This window comes from Pleuronectes platessa, chromosome 15 (assembly GCF_947347685.1).
Source record: "Pleuronectes platessa chromosome 15, fPlePla1.1, whole genome shotgun sequence".
Lineage (NCBI taxonomy): Eukaryota > Metazoa > Chordata > Actinopteri > Pleuronectiformes > Pleuronectidae > Pleuronectes > Pleuronectes platessa.
This window is the reverse complement of record NC_070640.1, coordinates 1,142,287-1,164,107: the sequence shown is the minus strand read 5'-3', so window position 1 is coordinate 1,164,107 and position 21,821 is coordinate 1,142,287. Positions and strand designations below refer to the sequence as shown.

At 45.7% G+C, this 21,821-nt stretch overlaps 1 protein-coding gene across 2 annotated transcripts in view; it reads right to left on the bottom strand.

Annotated features, from left to right (window-relative positions):
* dbn1 (drebrin 1) overlaps positions 1-21,821 on the bottom strand; it is a 47,260-nt gene that overhangs the window by 12,968 nt on the left and 12,471 nt on the right. The window contains exon 1 of one of the 2 annotated variants that reach the window (XM_053441179.1): positions 4,437-4,997. The exons of the other annotated variant lie outside the window; for it this stretch is intronic. The gene's annotated coding sequence lies outside the window, so the exon portion shown is untranslated. Of the gene's footprint in view, positions 1-4,436; positions 4,998-21,821 lie in introns of those variants that run through there. 2 annotated transcript variants of the gene reach the window in all.

The window sequence follows — 21,821 nt, the reverse complement described above, 5'->3', positions numbered from 1 at the left end:
ACACACACACACACACACACACACACACACACTGGAAAGAAGCTGTGGCTCAGGTGGCCGTCGCTCCTCCAGTTGTTGGTTTGATTCCCCAGTCGGGGAAATTAACTGGTATCAGAAGCCACTGTGATAATCCCATATTAAAAATCTACTACTACTACTTCTATTTATAATATAACTACAACCACTCAGTCTACTTCTATTAGTTTAATGACAGTTGTAGCAGCAGCATCACAACACACCAACAGAATCAGGAGATAAAGACGACAGATAATGAAAACTCCAGAGAAAAGAGGATGAGAAGAAAAAGAGGAAGTGTTTAGGACTGAGTGGAGAGAGAGAGAGAGAGAGAGAGAGAGAGAGAGAGAGAGAGATGCTCACTTACTCACTCCAGTCTCTATAAATAATTCTCTTTAAAGCAGACAGCTGTTTATTATTCATATAAAACCTCCGTGACCTAGAAACAGCTGTGTGTGTGTGTGTGTGTGTGTGTGTGTGTGTGTGTGTGAAGGGGTGAAAATGATAGGAGGAAGGAAGAGAAATAAAAGACAGGAGGAAAATTAGAGAAAAGTTGAATAAGAGGATGAGGAGGGTGATGATGATGAAGACGAGTGAGGTCCGAGGAAGAAATGACACGAAAGAGGAAACGATGAATGAAGATGAAAGAGAAAAGAGTGAAACAGGAGGAGAGGAGGAAGAGGAGGAGGAAGAGGAGGAGGGAGCGATGAAGAACAGACTGTCGGCAGGAGAATAAAAGACGAAGAGTAACGATGAAGGACTGAAACTCAGATAATCAACTAATCAGGAGGTCGATTCAGAGCGTGAAGACGAGCCTCGTCTGTCCAATCAGGACGCAGCTCCTCATTCACCCTTAATATGTAGATGAAGGCGTAGTTAATACATCCTGACACACACACGCACACACACACACACACACACACACACACACACACACACACACACACACACACACACACACACACACACACACACACACACACACACACACACACACACACACACACACACACACACACACACACACACACACACACACACACACACAGGGTCTCAGTTATTTCAAACTAAAAAACCCAAATCTGTAACTAGAAGCATCCGGAAACTGTCGGAGCGGATTTTAAAGTTTGATTTACAAACAGCTCAGATCTGAAGTCAGTTTAAATCCTGTTCAGAAACAGGATGTTTGACATGAAGCAGATCCTGGATCTGTGCTCAGGAGCAGAAAGAGAAGAGCAGCATGAATATGAATCTGTGATGAATATGAATCTGTCTGAGACGTCGACTCGTTTCTGTTATTTCGTCCATCTCCTGATAGTGGGATCATCGCCGTCGACATACCACCACCCCCCCCCCCCCCCCCCCCCCCACACACACACACACCCCATGGGACGGGTCACCATGGCAACCGGGCTACATCCCCCATCGTTATCTCCACAACAGCAGTTAGTGACCTGAGGGATGTTAGAGGAAGGAAGGGGGGGGGGGGGGCATCACACACACACACACACACACACACACACACACACACACACACACACACACACACACACACACACACACACACACACACACACACACACACACACACACACACACACACACACACACACACACACACACACACACACACACACACCTTTTAACCGCAGCGTTTGAGCCTGTGGCTGAAGGGAGGAGGTGGATTTGATCTATTGTGTTATTTCTACATTTTACTTTGTTTTTATTCCATTTCATATTTGTATTATTTAAAGTGATCAAGTTGTATTTTATTTATGTTTAAGATCGTCGTTTTATAAACATAATTTATTTTTATTGTGTGTTTTCATCTCACATGTTTAATCATGTATTTGTCATTTAAACCACATTTAGAGACAGAGACAAAGACGAGTCAGCACTTTCCTCTGAGCTGAACGGGCAGTTTACCAGAGGAGCCTGAACGCACCACGAGGTCGACTCCTTACAGAGAGTGAAATGTAAAACGATTAGAAAAGTGATTTAGGATCAAACTGCAAAAACAAGGAGGTGTGTGAGTGTGTGTGTGTGTGTGTGTGTGTGTGTGTGTGTGTGTGTGTGTGTGTGTGTATGTGTTTGTGAGTGTGTGTGTGTGTGTGTGTGTGTGTGTGTGTATGTGTGTGTGTGTGTGTGTGTGTGAGTGTGTGTCTGTGTGAGAGTGTGAGTGTGTGTCTGTGTGAGAGTGTGTTGTCAGTAACTTGTTGCAGATGCAGATCGGAGCTTTGACTCAGAATCGACAGAAGCTGACGAGTTTGATGTGAAACAGACGAAGCTGATCTGGATCCAGGAGCAGGAAGTTAATAAAAGGCCAAAGTGTGGAAACACTGGTTCTGGATCTGAGTCTCTGATCCAACGCAGACACGACAGAATCTGCCCCCCCCCCCCCGTTTCCCAAAGGCCGGGGGGGAAGACAAACATGTGGTTTAGAGAGACAGACAGAACCGAGACAGTGTAAATACAGACAGAAAGCAGCGAGGACAGACGCACACAGACAGAGTGCATTCTGGGCCGGGACCAACCGAACCTGGGGGGGGGGGGATTAAGTGTACTGGCTCTGACTGGTTTTCCTGTGGTCGGATAACGGAGCGTGATCGTTCACAGTGACTTCATGTGAAAGCTATGAGGCTGAGGACAGAGGATTGTGGGTAAAGTTTCAGGAAACAGGCGTCACAGCCATGTGGAGTCAAACAGACCATAAAGCACCGTGTGTGGGGGGGGGGGGGGGGGGGGGGGGGGGGGGTTACCACAGTGTGATGGACAGCTAGAACCGTCCAATGGGCGCAGGGGTGTGTCCCCGATCTCACAGTCAGGCTCCGCCCCCTGTCTTCCATATATGGTTACTTCTGGTTTCAGAAAATCAAGATGGCGCCGGACACGATGTGAAACTGAGCCAATCAGCAGCTCACAAACCAACAAGTGACGTCTGGAAGGTCACTTGAAGGTCGAGAGGATTCATCCCACACTTAAGAACCCAATAAGAGAATAGTGGGAATAAATCAAAGTGGAAGAACCAGATTACGTATTGAACTACACTCGACACACCGTTAGATAAACAACACAAGACAACACACCAGATACATCCAGAGGTTCTAGACGCTACGTCAACATGAGTCTTAGTCCCAGAGATCGTAAATAAAGACAGACAGCGTCTCACTCCATTGGTCCAACATGCGTGTGGACAGAACCTCGATATCATGTCGTCTTTATTTAGTCTGTTTAGTCACAAACTAACATGAAGGTTCACGTGCTGCTTCTGTTTCAGCTTGTTTCTGTTTGAATGAACTGAAGCTGGATTATATAAATATTACAAACAATGTTCTATTCTTTTCACGAACGCACACACAGAGAGAGACAGACAAAGACACACACACAAACACACACAGACACAAACAGATAGAAAGACAAAGACACACACAAAGATACAGACACATACACACACAGAGAGATAGACAAAGACACACACAGAGACAGACACACAGACAGACACATAGACAGACACATAGACAGACACAGACTGGGAGACACAGACACACACACACAGAGACACAGAGACACAGACAGACACAGACACACACACAAAGTTTACGGTGGGGGGGGGGGCACGTCTCAGACTGAATCACGTTGTCTCACTGACACACAACGACCAGACGATGATCAAGTGTTTTAAATTAGATTTTTTTATCTTGTGCAGAAGAAGCTTTTGTCCTCGTCCATGAAACGATTGTCCTGAGCTTCGTCTGTGACTCGTCTGTGACTCGTCTGTGATTCGTCTGTGACTCGTCTGTGACTCGTCTGTGACTCGTCTGTGACTCTGCGGCTGCACACGTCCAGAGAGACGCTGCAGCACCGACATGAAACCAGAGTCCTGCTCTTTGTCCAGACTTTCCCGACATGTCGTCCAATCACACGTCTCCGCTGCCGTCCTGCGCTCGCAGCTAACAACGTCTTCAGCAGATGGAAACTCGAGGAGTTGTCTCTCAAACCAGATGCTGCCGAGTCAGGGACATTACCGAGGACACATTTTCCATCAGAGCTCGAGAATCTGGTGAGAAACTCCTGTGAGTCTCTGAAGAGTGTAAATCAGCTGCTGCTCAGTTTGAAAGAGGCTGAAGAAGAAGAGAAGAAGAACTTTCACAAACACAGCGACAGCTCACGTTAAAAGAATTATGATTTCTGAATCACTGACACAGAACTGCCCCCCCCCCCCCCCGAGACAGAAAGAAGCCGAACAATAAAACAAAGAAGTTTCCTGGAGCTGCAACAAACTGAGTTCTGGAGAAACTTCTCCCTCGAACAAACCGACAATTAAACATGTTTACGTCTCCTCCACAAACCAGAAGGAATCAAACAAAGAAGAAGTCGTAACTTTCACAAACAAAGTGAGACTGGGAGAAAAAGGAAATTACCTTCGTTCCCTAAATAACAACTTTCACTTCTTCTCTCAGGCTCCAGACTGAAAACCTCCCTGAGCAGACGGAGCTGAGACGTCTCTGTGGACAAAGAGCCGGGATCAGGCCTGAGACGCTTGTCTCACTGTCTGTCCTCGTCCATTTGTTGATTTTTATTTACAAAACAAGAGACAGATTAAATCCTTGCTGTGTCTGGGAGCTGCTCGTCCTTCAACCCCCGAAAACAATACGTACAAACGTCACAAGGTCGTTTCAGGGCAGATAAAAACAGTTTGACTTTCTTCTGAGAAAAGAATCGGATCCACAAGAGTCCAGAACTTCTACTGACCAGAAGGTTCTGAGTTTAATCACGTCCACAAAGTTCATTAAGGGTCAGTTCAGTACTTTTCAAAGTTTTGATTTTCATAGAAGAAGCGTCTGTGGAGCAAGACGTAAAGTTTCAGACGGACGTCAGCAGAGTTTTAGTTGCTCTGGACCCTGAGGGGGGACTCACACACATGCACACGCAAAAACACACAAACACACACAACTCACACACACCCTCAAGCATCCTTTCCTTGGTCCTTGCACACTTTGGCCTAATCAGCTTTCTAGGGATGAGAACCAGAGTGTAGTATTGTATACACGTTTGTGTGTGTGTGTGCGTGAGTGTGTGTGTGTGTGAGAGGACTCTGGTTAAACACAGTCTCAGCAAGAGAGATATCAGTGACACACACACACACACACACACACACACACAGTGTCTCTCTCCAGCTCGAGCCTCGGGGACAGCAGTGAAGACGAGGGTTCATTATTCCAGAACCAGTCACTGATGAGTTCACTCTGACGTCAGGTTCAGATTCTGCTGCAGCCACGAGTTTCAGGAGAAGTTCAGGAAACTGCAGCAGTTTGATTCTGGAGAGAAACTGAAGAGAAACTGAAGAGAAGTCGTTTGCAGGAGGAAACACGGACTGAGGAGAACCTGTGATGTCCGTGTCCTCCTGCCTCTGGTTCACACCGGATCAGAATCAACAAACTTTCTGTTCAGAGAAAAGTACGTTTGCCTGTTTGTTTTCAGCCCCCCCCCCGCCCCCCCACACCTCGCTCGTCCAAACATCCCCTGTTCTCTCTCCTGTTTACACTCGTCCTCCGCTCACATGGCAACGGCTCCACATTGTGCTGGACGCTCTGATTGGTGCAGAGCGGGCCGAGGCTCAACGGCCACAGGAAGTCCATTGTCACCCTGTCGGGCGCACAAAGCCCGGCCTGAAGGAGTCCAGCAGGAAGGACCTGCCGACCACACAGCAACAGGAAGTGACATCATGTTTATGGTGATTCTGGTTCCTTATGATTGTATCTGGAGAAAATCTAATGATAATCATCCTTCAACTGTTTCTCCTGCATAAAGATCTTTTAATATTGATCAATGTGTGTGTGTGTGTGTGTGTGTGTGTGTGTGTGTGTGTTTGTGTGTGGGGGGGGGGGTGTGTGTGGGGGGGGGGGTGTGTGGGGTGTGTGTGTGTTAGTTGGAATGAAGGAACATGACACTGAAGCTCAGATGAAAGAGATGAAACAGACTATGGATAAAAACACTGAATAATCCCCCCCCACCACCACCAACAAACCAATCAGAGTCAAGTTCAGGTAGACTCCTCCCACGTAGACCACAGGACGTACATGATACAGAATTCTTTAGTCCATGAATCACAACGTGGAACCAGAACTAACAGATCAGATGGAATCTTCAGATCAGGAAACAACCAACAAAAAATATAGTGTGTGTTCATTCAGCTGCTCCTCAGGACGTCACCTCCAACACACACACACACACACACACACACACACACACACACAGACACACACACAGAGACACACACACAGACACACACACCTCTGTGATGTTGGTTCGGGCTGTCGGCCAACAAGGCTTTCATCCTGCCTCCATCTCTCTCTCTCTTTCTCTCCAATACACACTCTATTTCTCTCTCTCTCTCTCTCCATTTCAAACACACACTCTATTTTCCTGCTCCACCTCCCTCGTCCTCTCTCTCTCTTCATCTAATTTCCGGTGTGAACGTGAGGACGGACGGCAAAGTGCCAAAGTGACCCACACACCACAACATCAAACACCACAGGCACACACACACACACACACACACACAGACACACACCCTGAATGTGAAGTAGGTCATAGGACATGTGGATGAACATGCTCCCACGCCGCAGAGAGAAGAGCGAATTCAAACACATGTGAATTAACATGTTGCTCAGGTTTATCTGGAGCGAGAGAGTGACACCTGACCCCCCCCCCCACACACACACACACCATGAAGGTTCAACACTCAGGAATTAATATCTGTCCAGTTTTACAGACTCTAAACAACTATGATCCATGACCTCCGGCTTCGAGCACGTGCAGATCAGCGTCCTGATGAGACACTGAACTGATCTGAGGACAGTGGACACACGTCCGTCACAGCTGGTTTGTGTGTTTCATGTGTCGGACGATCCCGGTGGATCCATCATGTGACTGCTGCTGCACCAACGAGAAGTCGACTCCGTGCAAACACCCACTGAGATGATGTCATGGTCCAGAGAGCCACTGCAACCCACACACACACCCACGCACACAACCACACACACACAAAACACACACACACACACACACACACAAAACACACACGAACACACACACACACAAAACACACACACACACACACACACACAAAACACACACAAACACACACACACACACACACACACACACACAAACACACACACACAGCTTATAACCTCAGAAGTTGCCAGGAGGAAAATAAAGTTGTTTTTTCTCTGACACAGTGAACGAGATGCCAGAAAGTTTACAGACAGAGATGAGATCAGCTGAACAATAAACTGTGTGTGTGTGTCTTTGTGTGTCTCTCTGTGTGTGTGTGTGTGTGTGTGTGTGTGTGTGTGTGTGTGTGTGTGTGTCTGTGTGTACATTCCTGCTGGACTGTTTGATTTGTGAGATTTGTCCTATTTGCCAGAATGAAATGTCTGGTATCCTGTGGGAAATCTTCTCGCTGCATGAACACCGAGTGACGAATGGAAATTTAAGAGCAAACTAAACGTTCTGTTGACGAGGAGAGTGCAAGAGAGAGAGAGAGAGAGAGAGAGAGAGAGAGAGAGAGAGAGAAAGAATGAGTGAAAGAGTGAGAGAGAGAGAGAAAGAATGAGTGAAAGAGTGAGAGAGTGTCGGACAAAGGAAACGGTCGTTTCAAGGGACTTTGGGAAGAATCTTCACGAAGCTCAAATCTTATCTCTCAACATCTTTAACAAATTACATATAAATAAACACACGAATACGACGAGTACAAGAGCCACTATATTATTATAATGTTATTTCATTATTTTAAATATCCGATATTATGAGCATTAAGTTCGAACGTGAGAAAAACTTGTGAATAAAACAAAGTGGTAAATTAACAACAATGGAATCGTACTAGTACAAGAGAAACTCTTAATATTACAAGAATAGTTGTAATATTACAGAATAAAATGGTAGAACTGTGAGATTATCATCATTATTATTATTATTCATCATAGTGATGTAATAATGTGAAGATAAAACCTGCGTTTTAATAAAAGCATCTGGACGGTTTTATGATAAAAAACGATGGAAACCTGCTCTCACTGTATCTGTCTGCAGAAAGAACACAATGTGTGTGTGTGTGTGTGTGTGAGCGTGTGTGTGTGAGTGTGTGTTTGAGTATGTGTGTGTCTGTGTGTGTGTGTGTGTGAGTGGGAGGCAGCTACATATGGAAACAGCAGAGGTGGAATGTTTCTTCTGTTCTAACAGGATTGCTCTCTCCCTCTTCAGGCTCTCGTTGAACAGACGCACCTGAGCTGTTTGAGAATCAACATCATTATTAAATATGTTTGAGAATCATATTTCATCTTCACGCACTCGTCCTCATTCCATCTCCACTCCTCAGACAGGAGCTCTGTTCTGATCTCAGACTCTAACACAGGAGCTGATCTGTCCTCAGAGCTCAGGGTTTTTCAAACTTGAAGCTGATCCCAGTTCAGATTAAAAACATCAACAGGGATCTCAGAGGAAGTTTCAGGATTTAGGTCTCGACTCAAACTAAAGTGTTTTTTAACGTCTGACCTTATTCTGACTTTTTCTACACGTCAACAAATCCCATGAAACTCACAAAGAGTTGGTTTGTCTTTTAAAACTCTCTGACCTCAAACAACACATTCATCTTTAAATCATGAACAGATTCTTTATTAGTTCGGTTGTTTCTTTTGTTTTTTGATACCAGCTCTCTGTCGGGAGATGCAGTTCCTCTAGCAGCCACTAGATGTTTTTAAATGTGTTTTTTCTTCTATTAATTGTGACGTGAAAGGAAAATTACAAGAAGCAAGTTACCTCAGTTAAATATGTTTGTGTGTGTGTGTGTGTGTGTGTTTCTGTGTGTGTGTGTGTGTGTGTGTGTGTGTGTTTCTGTGTGTGTGTGTGTGTGTGTCGACTGGCAGAGACGTGAGGTGGGTGTAAACTATTTGTGTCCACTAGCTGATAAGATGGCAGCAAATGAGCCAAAAACATGTTTTATCTTTTCATGTATTTCTCACAGATTCAACATGTAAATATGATTTAATAAGAAAAAAGAACAGAGATCTTAGCGAGACGTGTTCACTCGTCTTCACGTCGTCCTGAAGAGATGAGGACAGTGAAGAGCTGTAATTAAACTGAGGAGCTGTGACACACACACACACACACAGACACACACTGAGATGGGCAGCACCACCTGCTTCACCCTCTCTCTAATTACCGAGCTCAGCTGGAGTTCATCAGCTCGACCTCGAGGTGCGAGAGCGACTTTGTCTCATTAGCCATTTAAATAAAGTTCCTTTTGAATGTGAACTGGTTAAATTCACTGGTGGAGACGGGAGACAATCAAACCATTAGCCCCTCCCCCCTCTCTTTACAGCAGAGTGCAGGTCATTGATTGGCCGTATCGATTCACGCCTCCCATTTAACTCAGTTGTTGTTGTTTATGTCTCGACCGGCGCTGCAGAGAAGAACAACAGAGACCAGCTGTGGAGAGGACGCCATCATTAGATCGAGACCCCGAGGCCGAGGGGCTAACATACGAGTCTGACACCAGGATGTTCTGCACATGGGGGTCGAACCCGGATCATAAAGAAACGTGAGGTTCATATCTCGATCTCCTCTGTTATGAAAGAGTAGAAATCATCTGCAGAGAGGAAGCAGCTCCGTGTTAATGTCTCTGGATTCAGGAGAAGTCCTGGAAGCTCCTGTGGGAGTAATGTGGAGGTTTCCCAGTACCTCGTCCACACAGTGTCCATTTCTCTTTCTTTGTGTCCCTTCTATTTTCTACAGACTGCTGCCCCCCCCTCAGTGGACTGGATCTTTAAGTATCGGCTCCTTAAGCAGATAATCCACACGCCTGCCGCCTCCAAAGCCACAGACGTGTCCTCTGGTTCGATACCACTTCAACACCAAGCTCTCAAAGTCCCTGCAGGACAACGTCTCCGAGCAGCAGGACTGACTTCAGATCTGTGAGAAGTGTTCGACCTCCGCAGAGAGCTGAAGGCTCAGGTGTGAAAGAAACAGCGTGAAGGCGAATGGAAGGAGTGTTGGTGGAAAGGTCAGAGGCTGGAGTGAGACTCACAAACGTCTGAGAAACTCAACAATCACATCATCGAGAGCAGAGCCTGAGACGTGTCAGAGCTCCTTCACGTCCAGACACTTCACCCACGCATGTTCAGAGATCAGCCCACAGCTCAGGACTCCGGGTTCTGAGACCACGCTGTGAAAATACTCCACTACGACTGAGGGACAACAAGAACATGAGATGAACGATTCCAGTTTGATTCATTTTCATATAGGACTGAAACCAAAGATTCATTTTAATCACTGCTGATCATTTAGTCACAAACATCTGTTTTAAATCTGTTTTAAATCCTGTTTCCTTCAAATGAAATCAGACAAACTGAAAACCATCGAATCCAAATTTAGTGTAAAGATTAGAAGTTAGAAGCTGATCATCAGATCTGAGAACAGCCTCGAGTTTCACTCTCTACAAACTAAACCTTTTTCTTTTCATCTGAAAATCTCATCATCACTTCATCTGGAGGAGTTATGATTTTCTCCCTCTTCTCTTTTTAACACATCAGATTTCTGCTCAGGGGAAATTTGAAAACTCTAATTTTTGTTGCTGTAACTCACATGAAACATTCGAGTCACACAAAGTTTCTGTTCCACAGCCTGAGTTTGACTGGACACTGGTATGACTGGTTTTTACCTTCAGATCAGACTCAGTTCTACATGCGTGTTAAAGCACAGACGTGTTACATGTTCTTACCTGAGAGATCAGACGGCAGCGCAGGGAGACGGACACATGGAAGAGAAAGAGAAAAAGAAAGAGATTATTAATGAAACAAGTTATTGCTTTATTTTCCATATTTACTCTTGTATTGATTGATTGACAGGTTGTGACGTGACGGCTCCAAACTGAACGTAAACACGAAACTAATGTGATCGGGACATTAAAGATCCACATATAAAAATTCATGGTCCCCAGAAGATGAATCCCTGTGTACCTCTGTTCTGATATGGTGTTCATATGTTGGGTTTTCAGTGAAACATCCAACAAATGTTATACAAACACCCCCCCCCCCACACACAAACACTCTCTCACACTCAAATCATCCGTCCTCTTAACACAGCGGATTATTTTATCAAGATTCACGAACGATTCTGTGAGAAATCTGTGAAAACAACGTCTCATAATGTCAAAGATATTAAAAACTGATCCAGGATCCGTCGCCTGATCTGCACCAGAACGTGAAGAGTTCTTCCCGAACTCAAACCACATCCGTCCACCGAGTTCAGAGATTCTCTGTAAAACAGATTTTATTTCATCTCGTTCACAAACAAACCAACAGAGGTGAAATCATCTTCTCCTGAAACGCATCCAGACACATGAAGGTGGATCTCAGTCGGATTCCTCTGAGCACCGAGAGGTCAAACTGTCAGAGTCACGTCTCTGATGTTTCATTATGTAAACAATCACTACAATGAGTCTCAGAACAGTTCATATTTTAGAGTGTAAACGAGTGAATAGAAGCTGCTGAGTCTCTTACGCTCGATGAGAAGAACAAAACCTGATTTCAGATACTTTAATCCCTGAGTGGCTCCGCCCACTCGCTGCTCTGTGGCTAAAGGATCCGCCCACATTGAGTCTCGGAGCCAGAGCAGCTTATTTCAGATTTCCCAGAGGAGCGAGCGGCTGCTTCACGTCGGCTCCATGGAACTCGTCTTCAGAGAGGAACAGTCACGTGACTTGTTCTTCTTCGTCTGTTTCTTCAGGACGACTTGAGGCGTCTTGTTTTCAGGTAGTCTCTCCATGAATCCAACTCTCGTGAAAACATCGACACAGTTTCTTCAAATATTCACTTGGATTTAAGGCTGGAGTTCAGATTAGAGGTCAAAGGTTAGCGTGAGACTGTGAACACAACATCAGATAAATACTCTCGTGTTGTACAAACAGTTCTTCTTCACGTAGAAAGAATCCTGCAGCTAGGATCCTTCATCCAGACTGTTTGTGTCACAGCCTCATCCAGGTCCACCGACACGCTGCCACATCCATCCACCCCCCCGAGCTGCCAACATGGGCCCGCTCGCCGACCAGCTGCCATTGTCCGACCCGTCTGATCCTCCTTCCAGGGAAATCATGCTCATCACTTCACATCCAATAGAAACGACTGATCCTCACATCAGACCAGCAGCCGGTTCTACTACGAGGCATTTTGTGTGTTATCCTCAGTCGAGCTCTTATCAGCGCGTCGAGGAATCGTTCACGTCAGCCGAGGGAGGAAACCCGGTTGTTCCCCCGGCCGGGCGGAGCTCAGCCGGTGAGAGCGAGCGAGTCGGGGACCAGGAGAATGTGTGTCGAGACGTTTTTAGCTGGAGCACAAAGCGTGAGTCAGAGAAGCCTCGGCCTGCTGGGACCTCACGTCTGCAGACACAGATACGAGGATGGAGGGATGGACGGGGGGGGGGGGGGGGGGGTCCTCCCTCCACCGTCAGCCTCGGTGGAACCCGGCTCTCGCCTCACAGCCTCAGCATCTGATGGAGGAGGAGGTATTTTGGTCTCATGGTGGATTAGAGGCGGCCATCAGACGGCGCTCGGTGCCAGGACGCCACATGGGTCCCAGCAGACAGATGGACACGCTCTGCTCTTCATGAGGACACGGGGCCAGAGCCTGTTTGTTGTCTTGTGTCTCTAAGTGTTGTCAGTGACGAGGAGTAATGACGGCGGCTGGCTGGCTGGAGGCCAACGTGACAGGAAGCTGCGCCGCCTGCTCCAGGGCACTACGGCAGCACGCAACCACGGCAGGGCCAAGATCGGGGTATCGAACTCTGCTCATCACATTCCTGTTCCTAGCTCTGTCCAACCTCCTCCTCTTCACAGCCATAGGGACGTGATGAAGAGGAAGAACAATAATCTTGAATAGAAAAGTGGTCGAGTAGCTAACGTCACAAAAAAAAGCTTCTTTCAATTAAAGTGCACGTTGATCTGATATAAAGAGATTCCTCTGAGGTCACAGTGTGAATTCATGTCTGAGAATTCACTTCAGAGAACAAGTCATAAATGAATTACTAACTTTATTCAGAGTCATTTCTTGCACAGTTTTCATGTCCTGCGAAGTTTCTGTACGACTTCATGTCGCCTCATTAAATGAAGTCGTATAAAAGATGTAATGACATTTTTTCCAACCACACAAACATCTGCAGCCGATGACTTTAGTCTGAGTGACTCTCCAAGATGCTGGGCGGGGGTGAGTTCACCGAGGGTCAACTCTGCTGCTGCCCCTAACCCTCACCCTCACCCTCACCCTAACCCTAACCCTCACTCTAACCCTAACCCTCACCCTCACCCTAACCGAGGGCCTGAAGCTTGGTCTCTCTGAGAGGACTCATCCTCACAGAGATGGAATCAGCAGCAGATGGACGATAAGAGATGAGCTTCACGTCATGTTCTCCTGCAGCTCATAAATAAACATGCAAGTCATGGACATATCTTCAGACATCTGTTCTACATCAAACATCATATTTCACTGACAAACTGAACTCACGTCGTTCTGTAACTCAGCAGCTGCAGCAGCAAATATAATCACATGATATTCTACCACTGAAAATGTCTGTAAACATGTTAATTATTCATGTCTGTGTCGCTCTGTGTCTCTCACACTGTTATAATCTGGCTTTAGCACCTTTGTGTCTCAGTGGGAGTGAGACACAAATAGATTGTGTGACTCGATCTGTTGTGTTGCCGCAGCTTCAGGTGAAAACCAACACAACCAAACAGGAGCAGTTCTACGGCTTCACTGGCGACTGTTGAAAATGAGGAACGTTCAGCGTTTCACACAATTATTATTTTATTATTTTAAAACTCTTCATCATGACGAACGTTACAGGAACTTACATCTGGAGTTTTGACTCAAATTCTCAGGGGAGAAACATTTGAACTCTTCCCTTCAATGTTCTCAACAGCCTAGTGGCCATTAGAGGAACTGCACGTTTCCGTCCCAGACAGGAGGTGAAAGTGAGACACAGAAGAAGAGACAAACGTCCTCTTCTCTTCCAGCACACTGGTTTTCTATCACAGGTGTCGTCCTGCAGGTTATTTCCGTCCTGCTCTGGTATCTATAGCCTCTGTTCTGAAGCATCTGTCACAGCTGCTGCTCCGTCACCTTCTCTATTATTTACACAGACGTTTGCGTTTGAGCTTTTTCACTGATGCTCTAAATTCCAGAGGATTTTACTACTTTGAGAAACAAGCTGCAGCTTTTGTTCTTTATTTTATCGTTGATTTTTTAAAACACACTCGTTATGTTTGAGCGGAGCTGCAGAGAACCGACTGCTGTGGTTTCTGAGTGGTTCCAGTGGGAGTGAAGATGTGTGGGAGCAGGAATAAGAGAAATTAAAGCTCAGAGGGGTTTTTCTACTTCAGGTTAATAGAACGAGCTGATGAAGCTGGAGGATGAATTATCTGTTAGTGTGAAGGTGAGAAAACAAGGAAACACAAACAAGTACAAGGAAAACTCTAAATATTCAGATCGTTCTAAAAAAACACTTCTCTTTTTTCTTCTCTAGTATTTAGCCTGTTGTTCTTTTCTGATGTGATTTAATAAATTGGGATCCATCGAGTTCATCTTTCTTTCTAATGTGAAAAGATTCTCTCAAGGTGTCAGAATCTGAGATTAAACTGTTCAACCTGATGAATTTCACGTTTCTCTCTGTGAACGGATGAATCCTCCTCAGCAGCTTCTGGTTTCACGTTTACTAGTCGATACTTGGATCTTATTTCTGTCTCCTGCCTGATATTCAACACCAGAACCTGCTGCTTCCTTCACCGAGAAACAAATGTTCCTGTGAATGAAGCCAGGTCAATTAAAACTCTTTATATGATGATGTTCAACTTTTATGTGAAAGATTGTTTGTTAAAATAAGAGATAACCAGAAGATAAAGCTGTCGTGATGGTTCGTTCCAGCTCAGATGCACAAATGTTTGAAATCGCTCTTTGAAACGCTGCTGATTCTGTATCTGTTCATTCTGATGCAGAAAATCAGGCACAAATTGTTCCAAAGCTTCATATTTTACATAATAGCTTTTCCCTGCAGCTCGGTGCTTTTGCCAAAAAATAAATAAAAGACATAATCCACCTCTGAGGATGTGGGAGACTTTGTGCCAGCGAGCCGAGAACATGAAACCACACATGAGAACAGTGTCCACCTCCTCATCTGAAGCTCGGGAAGAACCAGAATCTGAATATTCACCAAACGTCAAACTCTTCCCTCTAATGTTGAGTTGTGTGTTTGAAAGTAGAAGCAGCAGAGAGAGGAAGTGAAGGACTAAAGGTCAGGATGTCAGAAAGATGTCCCTGATCCGTCCTGGTTCGGCTCAGTCTGGTTCGGCTCAGTCTGGCTCGGCTCAGTCTGGTTCGGCTCAGTCTGGTTCTGCTCAGTCTGGTTCTGCTCAGTCTGGTTCGGCTCAGTCTGGTTCGGCTCAGTCTGGTTCGGCTCAGTTTGGTTCGGCTCAGTCTGGCTCGGCTCAGTCTGGTTCGGCTCAGTCTGGTTCGGCTCAGTCTGGCTCGGCTCAGTCTGGCTCTGCTCAGTCTGGTTCGGCTCAGTCTGGTTCGGCTCAGTCTGGTTCGGCTCAGTCTGGTTCGGCTCAGTCCAGTCGTTTCTCAGATTTAAATAGTTCGTTGATGTAATTAAGTCCCAGCAGGGAGATAATTACAGATTACTCTGTTCGACCGAAGGCGTCTCATTGGACGGACACGTGGTGAAAGGAGCAGGATGAGAGATGGAGGCGAGGACGGGAACCCGCCGGCGCCCAGATGGTCGGGGACGATGTGTGAAGCGTGAAAAGAGGATGAAAGAAGTCCAGACCAAGAATACGAGGTTCTTCTTTCTCCCTGGCTGCTCTGGAAGTGTCTGTGAACCTCCTGCCAACAACCACACGGCCCCGGTCTTCTGCTCTCCAGAATGGAGCCGACAGATTAATACTTAATAAAACATTAAGAGTGAACAGATCCGTCTCCTCCAGTCGGAGCATTCAGCTGCTTCATGTTCAAACAGCCACCAGGCATCGAACCACCGGGGCCACACGGAGCTGAGGAGCTGCAGGAGTGTTCCTCTGCACACCAGCAGCTAGACCAAGGTAAATACTTATATGGATATAATGAGGAGTGGGGGTGGGGCCTGAATGAGAGCTCGAGGACACACCCACTTACACCTGCCATCTGCACTCATTGGACGGTACAAGCTGTCAATCAAACTGTGGTCTGTTTGACTCTAAATGATCATTATTCACTAAATGAACATCAGCGGTTTGAAGAAGACTTGAGCTGCATTAGCGGTGAAGACACACAAAGACACATTAAGACACACTAAGACACATGAAGACACACAAAGACACATGAAGACACATGAAGACACACAAAGACACATGAAGACACATGAAGACACACATAGACACACTAAGACACATGAAGAGTAAAGACAAGTCGAGGAAAGAGCTGAACGAGCTTCTTGTATCCAGGCAGAGAGAAAGTGTGAGGGAACTACCCACAATGCCCCTGTGTACTCACATAATCTGCCACTCTGACGCACACACACACACACTCTCACACACACACACACACACACACTCTAATAAGGCAGAGTGCTTCACTCAGCAAACTGCAGGCGAAGCTGCTGTTACTCACGTTCCTCTCTCGACTCAACCTTTGGTTTTCCAGTATTTTCTGTTTCTGAGACTCAGAATGTTTATGAGACTGAATCATAAACTTATTAAACGTCTGTTTTACTCGTAACAGTTTTTCTAAAGTTCTCCCAGTTCTAAATATGGTCACGACTTCCTCAGGAGGTTGTTGTGGAGTTTAGGTCTGAACACCAACAGCTGGAAACAGATGTTTACATCGAAGCTTCATTCAGCTTCAAAATCAAAAACAAAAACTTACAGAAGAGAAAATCGAACGAAGCCACAACTTTTCTGCTTTAACAAACTAAAAGTGAAGAACTTCTGCGTCTGGATGTTTAATGAGACGATCTCACTGACTCGAGTTCTGCTTTGAGGATTAAAACACGACTTTGCTTCCTCAGACATGAGCTGGACTCTCGTCTGTCCCCAGGGGACACGTCTTTCTGATCATGACTATGAAACGTTCTGCGTGACTGGGAACTCTTAACTGACTTTGGACACGTGAACATATCTTTGGGAACTCTTGTGTGACATTCATAACTTTGTTACCTAAACGTTGGATTAGTCACTTGAACAGAACTTTGGGACATGAACATATATAATAATATAAAAGGTAAATTTGGATCCATGGTCCTTACTTTCATGACTCAGACCTCGTTGAGCTGAAAATTAGATCCACAGTCGGTTAATAACACATGAGCTTGGTGACTCAGTCTCGAGCCTAATGACTGGATGAAGTTTAAATAACCACATGTACGTGTGTGAGACCGATACGAGTCCGAGCTAATGCCCAACACCTGCTGTGGTTGGTTGTTTTCCTGGCGGGACTTTCTGTTTCTTCCATCTCTCCATCACATCCCAGTGGGATCGTGTTGGGTGGTTCTGGCTCCAGAATCAAAGTGTGGGTCTGGCAGCAGCTCGGCCACGAGCAGGAAGGCAGCCGAGTTCTCCCTGATATCAGATAGACAACTCCTCTGTGCTGCGCTCCACTGAAAACCACCAGTTCAACAGGAAAACACAAACGGCTGCGAGCAGAACACCAGAACCGGGTTCTCACCACATTCAGTCCAAACTGTGAGCTGAGGTTCTAAAGCTCAGCCGTGTGGGTTCTCTACTGTAAACAGCTCCACAGACACCATCACACAGAGCGTCGAGGAAATCCATCAAAACACACAGCTGTCAATCAAGCTCAGGTTCTGACTGCAGGAGAGCGAACGGCTCAAAACTCAACGTCTGGAATCGTCGACAGAGAAAATATAAAACTTGAATCTTCCACTTTCATTCTCCATCGTTACATAAACTAACAGGAAGGTTTCAGGCCTTTTTAATAATGTAGTACTTTACTGTTTGGATATATAATTTATTAGAGAAAGAATCTGTAACAACACTCGACCTAGAAAAGAAAACTAGATTTTATAAGAACATTCGATTTAGGATTTACTGTTAATATTTTACACATTAGGCTGTTATAACCTGTTTGTACCTGAGGTGTCACTAGTGAGCACTTTCTTTATGACGTCTCATCAGTGTTTGTCTGTGTGTTAAAGATTCTACTGAACGGATTCACAGGAAACTCTGTGGAGGGACAAGGCCTGAACCAACAAAGAACAAATTACAAGCAGATCTGGAAAACTGTCTGGATGCATGAATAATCCCCCCTCCCCCCCAGTGTCTTAACGTGGCGATAGAGGGTTAGCCTCAGCGGAGATATGTGATCAAATCTGAATCCTTTAAATTTCATTATAAGATCTTTTGAAGTAGTTTGATGATACGACTTCTGACTGAATGTTTTATCATCTTTCAGCCTGTAAAACCACCACAAGAATAATAATGTTCTCCTCTAATGAAAGTGTTGATATATTGTGTTATTGTGTTGCTGAGACGACATCAGGTCTTAGATTAGACAGATCTCTGATGACAGATGCTCTGCCTTTTGTTTCACTCTTGTCCTGATTTGATTTTCTGGCTCCAGTAAAACATGAACTCATGAGTTTCTACAGTCTGAAGGAGCTTCTACCTGAACGCTGCGTCTCTCATCTCCACCACAGAGAGGGTACTGGTGATACTGGTGATAATGACGCTCTTTCTTGCCGTCAGTTATCAGGAGTGATGGTGAATACAGCTCGTCTCAGCCTCTCGTCCTCGGGGGCTCGGAGCAGAAGCTTTCACCCCCGCTGGGATCGGGGGGGGGGGATGTTCAGCCAAATCCTTCGCTGCAGACACATGCCTGCCATCCAGATCCCCCGTTTAATACCCGGACAGGAAGAGCTTATGGAGACGGGTGAGGAAGGAGCCCACCCCCCCCCCACATCCCCAGAAACACCTGAACAACCAATTATCCTCAAGAACCCATGAAATGAAAAATACAAACAACAAATACACATTTTAAATGTATATATAGAGTCACTATACACAGACCACAGAACTGGGAGGGCCTCCTCTTATATAGATATGATGCAGGTACATTTAAAAACGATATAACATGTTAATAAAGTGTATATTAATGACAGCAGTGTGTGTCTGTATGGACGGAGGTGTTTATGTTTCAGAGACGTTGAGTCTGAATCCACCGAGAACCAGGAAACCTTCAAAGGCTCAAACAAGAGAACCGACCATCAAAGAAACACACACACACACAAACACACACAAACACACACGCATGCACCCGCACACACCCGCACACACTCGCACACACACACACACGCACACTCAGTGGGTTTATCGTCCACCTGAGGCGTCAGTAAACACAGAGTCTCTGTTTCTCGACATGAGGAGAAACCATCGAGCTGCAGGCACAAAACAACAAGAGCAGTGAAAAACAAACATGTTTCTCCTGAATCCCGGCTTCTGTTTCCCGATCGGTCAAAAAGATTCAGATTCAAATCAGAGGCCAACGTGAGGAGCTACTTTACCCTTCAAACCAGAGTCGTACAGTTCAACACAGCTAACTGATAATTCACGAGTCGTGTCAGTCAGTCAGTTCTGCTCCAGCAGAGCAGACGTAGAGGGGATCAGCTGTGAGGACGCACAAAGACACAAATCAGATCCAGTCTCAGGGAATCTGGCTCTTAGTCATGAATATATTTATATAAACTGCTTTGTAGTACTAGGTCTGTGGAAAACATGAAATCATTTTTATTTACATTACGTTATCTGAGCTACAGACGAGGAGCTGATGCTTTTTAAATGAAACGTAGAAGTTCTGTAAAATATAAAATCACAAAGTCTGTGTTGTGTTTAATTTCTCTCCAGCACAGACGTCTCTTCCTCGTCAGTCGTCCAGACTTCACTTCCTCCTTGTTGTGATGTCACAGTGCTCACTATTTGCATAATGCCACGCCCACCCTCTGCTCTGACACGCCCCCTAACAAAGCCAGAGGCTGCGTTCAATCTCAAAATTGATTTGCAGCGTTTTTTCTCCAGTTTCCAGGTTGAACATCAACTAAACGGTTTCAAAAGGTTGAACAAGGAGTCGTCTCCTTCCTGTTCTCACTCTCGGTTTCTGTCAAACAACCTTGACCTCACTGCTGCACTGCAGGCGTGTTCAGTTTAACAGCTCCTCTCATGGGCGGGCACCGTTCAACCCGGGTCATCGGATCACTCAACAGATCAGGTTTCAGTTTGATGTCATTTTAATCCAAGAAAAACTGAAAAACTGGAACCGGACGTTACCGTGAATCAGACGAGAGATAAAACTTAATTTGTGGGAAACCGATTTGCCCGGTGAGAGCTGGGGTTACGAAGCATCGAGGAGTCAGAGATTAAAGAAGGAAGATATTATAGAGATATTCTGTGTCTGAGATTTCTCCTCTCTGATCTGTATCTGTCGAGTCTCCGGAGACGTGAAGAGCGTCTGCAGGGTTTTGTTTCCTGAGTGAAACCGGCCGGAGCGTCTCCTGCGCGTCGAGCATCGATTCAGTGGAGTCAGAACTTCAGAGCGACTCACTGGAGGCTGGCTGCTGACTCTGAATGGACCCAGCTCCCAGTTAAGTCAAGCTGTGCTCAGCTGCCTGTGTGCCAGCACGCCCGCCGGGGCTTATGGGATTGAATGGAGAGAGACAGACGGAGAGAGAGAGAGAGAGAGAGAGAGAGAGAGAGAGAGAGGGAGGTAGAGAGTTTATGACACTGACATTTATATTTGAAGGTGAACGGACATGAAAAGCTGCTTCGACCTGAATGAATCGAACTCCAGGTCAAAGGTCAATAAAAACCAACGCTGCAGTTTGTTGATGTGATTCAAATGAACCAATCAAACTGGACGGATTCTCTCATCTCCAAAACAACATATGACAATATGAAGATATGATGATATGACAATATGACGCCCACTAGTCAGTGATGAACGTTGCTTTTTGAAAGTGTCAGAAGCCAAAAACATCAGCGGCCACTGGTGAACACTTTATAATAAACCATATATAAAACTACTGGTTTTAAAAACTGACACATCTCCTCCAAACGCTGCACAACTCAATGACTTCATAAAGTGAAACAGTCGATAACACTCGGTTGTGAGTCTCTGTCCGGATCCCGGCTGAAGGGATTCATCATCGACAGACATTTTGATAGTATTACCACATGTGGAGGAGAGCGGGCGAGAGAGATGATTATGTATGAGTCAAAGGAGAGAGAGAGAGAGAGAGAGAGAGAGAGAGAGAGAGAGAGAGAGAGAGAGAGAGAGAGAGAAACACAGCGGAACTAAAGCACAGCTTTCAAATCGCTGCCTCCGTCTCCTCCACTCGCCGTAACCCACATACTGTAACCGAGCCTCGGCCCCACGCACCGCTGCACCGGGGGGGGGGGGGGGGGGGGGGGGGGGGGGGGACGGAGCCGTCACATCTGCAGGAGGAGAAGAGACGGAGGAGAAGAGGGAGAGGAATGTGTGTGTGATCGTTTCTGCTCCTGTTTCACGTGGAGCAGGTGTCATGGCGTCCTGAAGAAGCTGCTCACATATACATGTTACAAAAAGGTATTCAGCAATTTTTTCTAACATATATTGACGATTTGTTAAATATACTGTGTCTTTCAGGCTCTAGTTGTGTTTTGTGGATCAGCAACACAACTTTACACAACATGGTGACGAGTCCCTGAAAGCTGCAAGATTTGTTTTATTTATTTT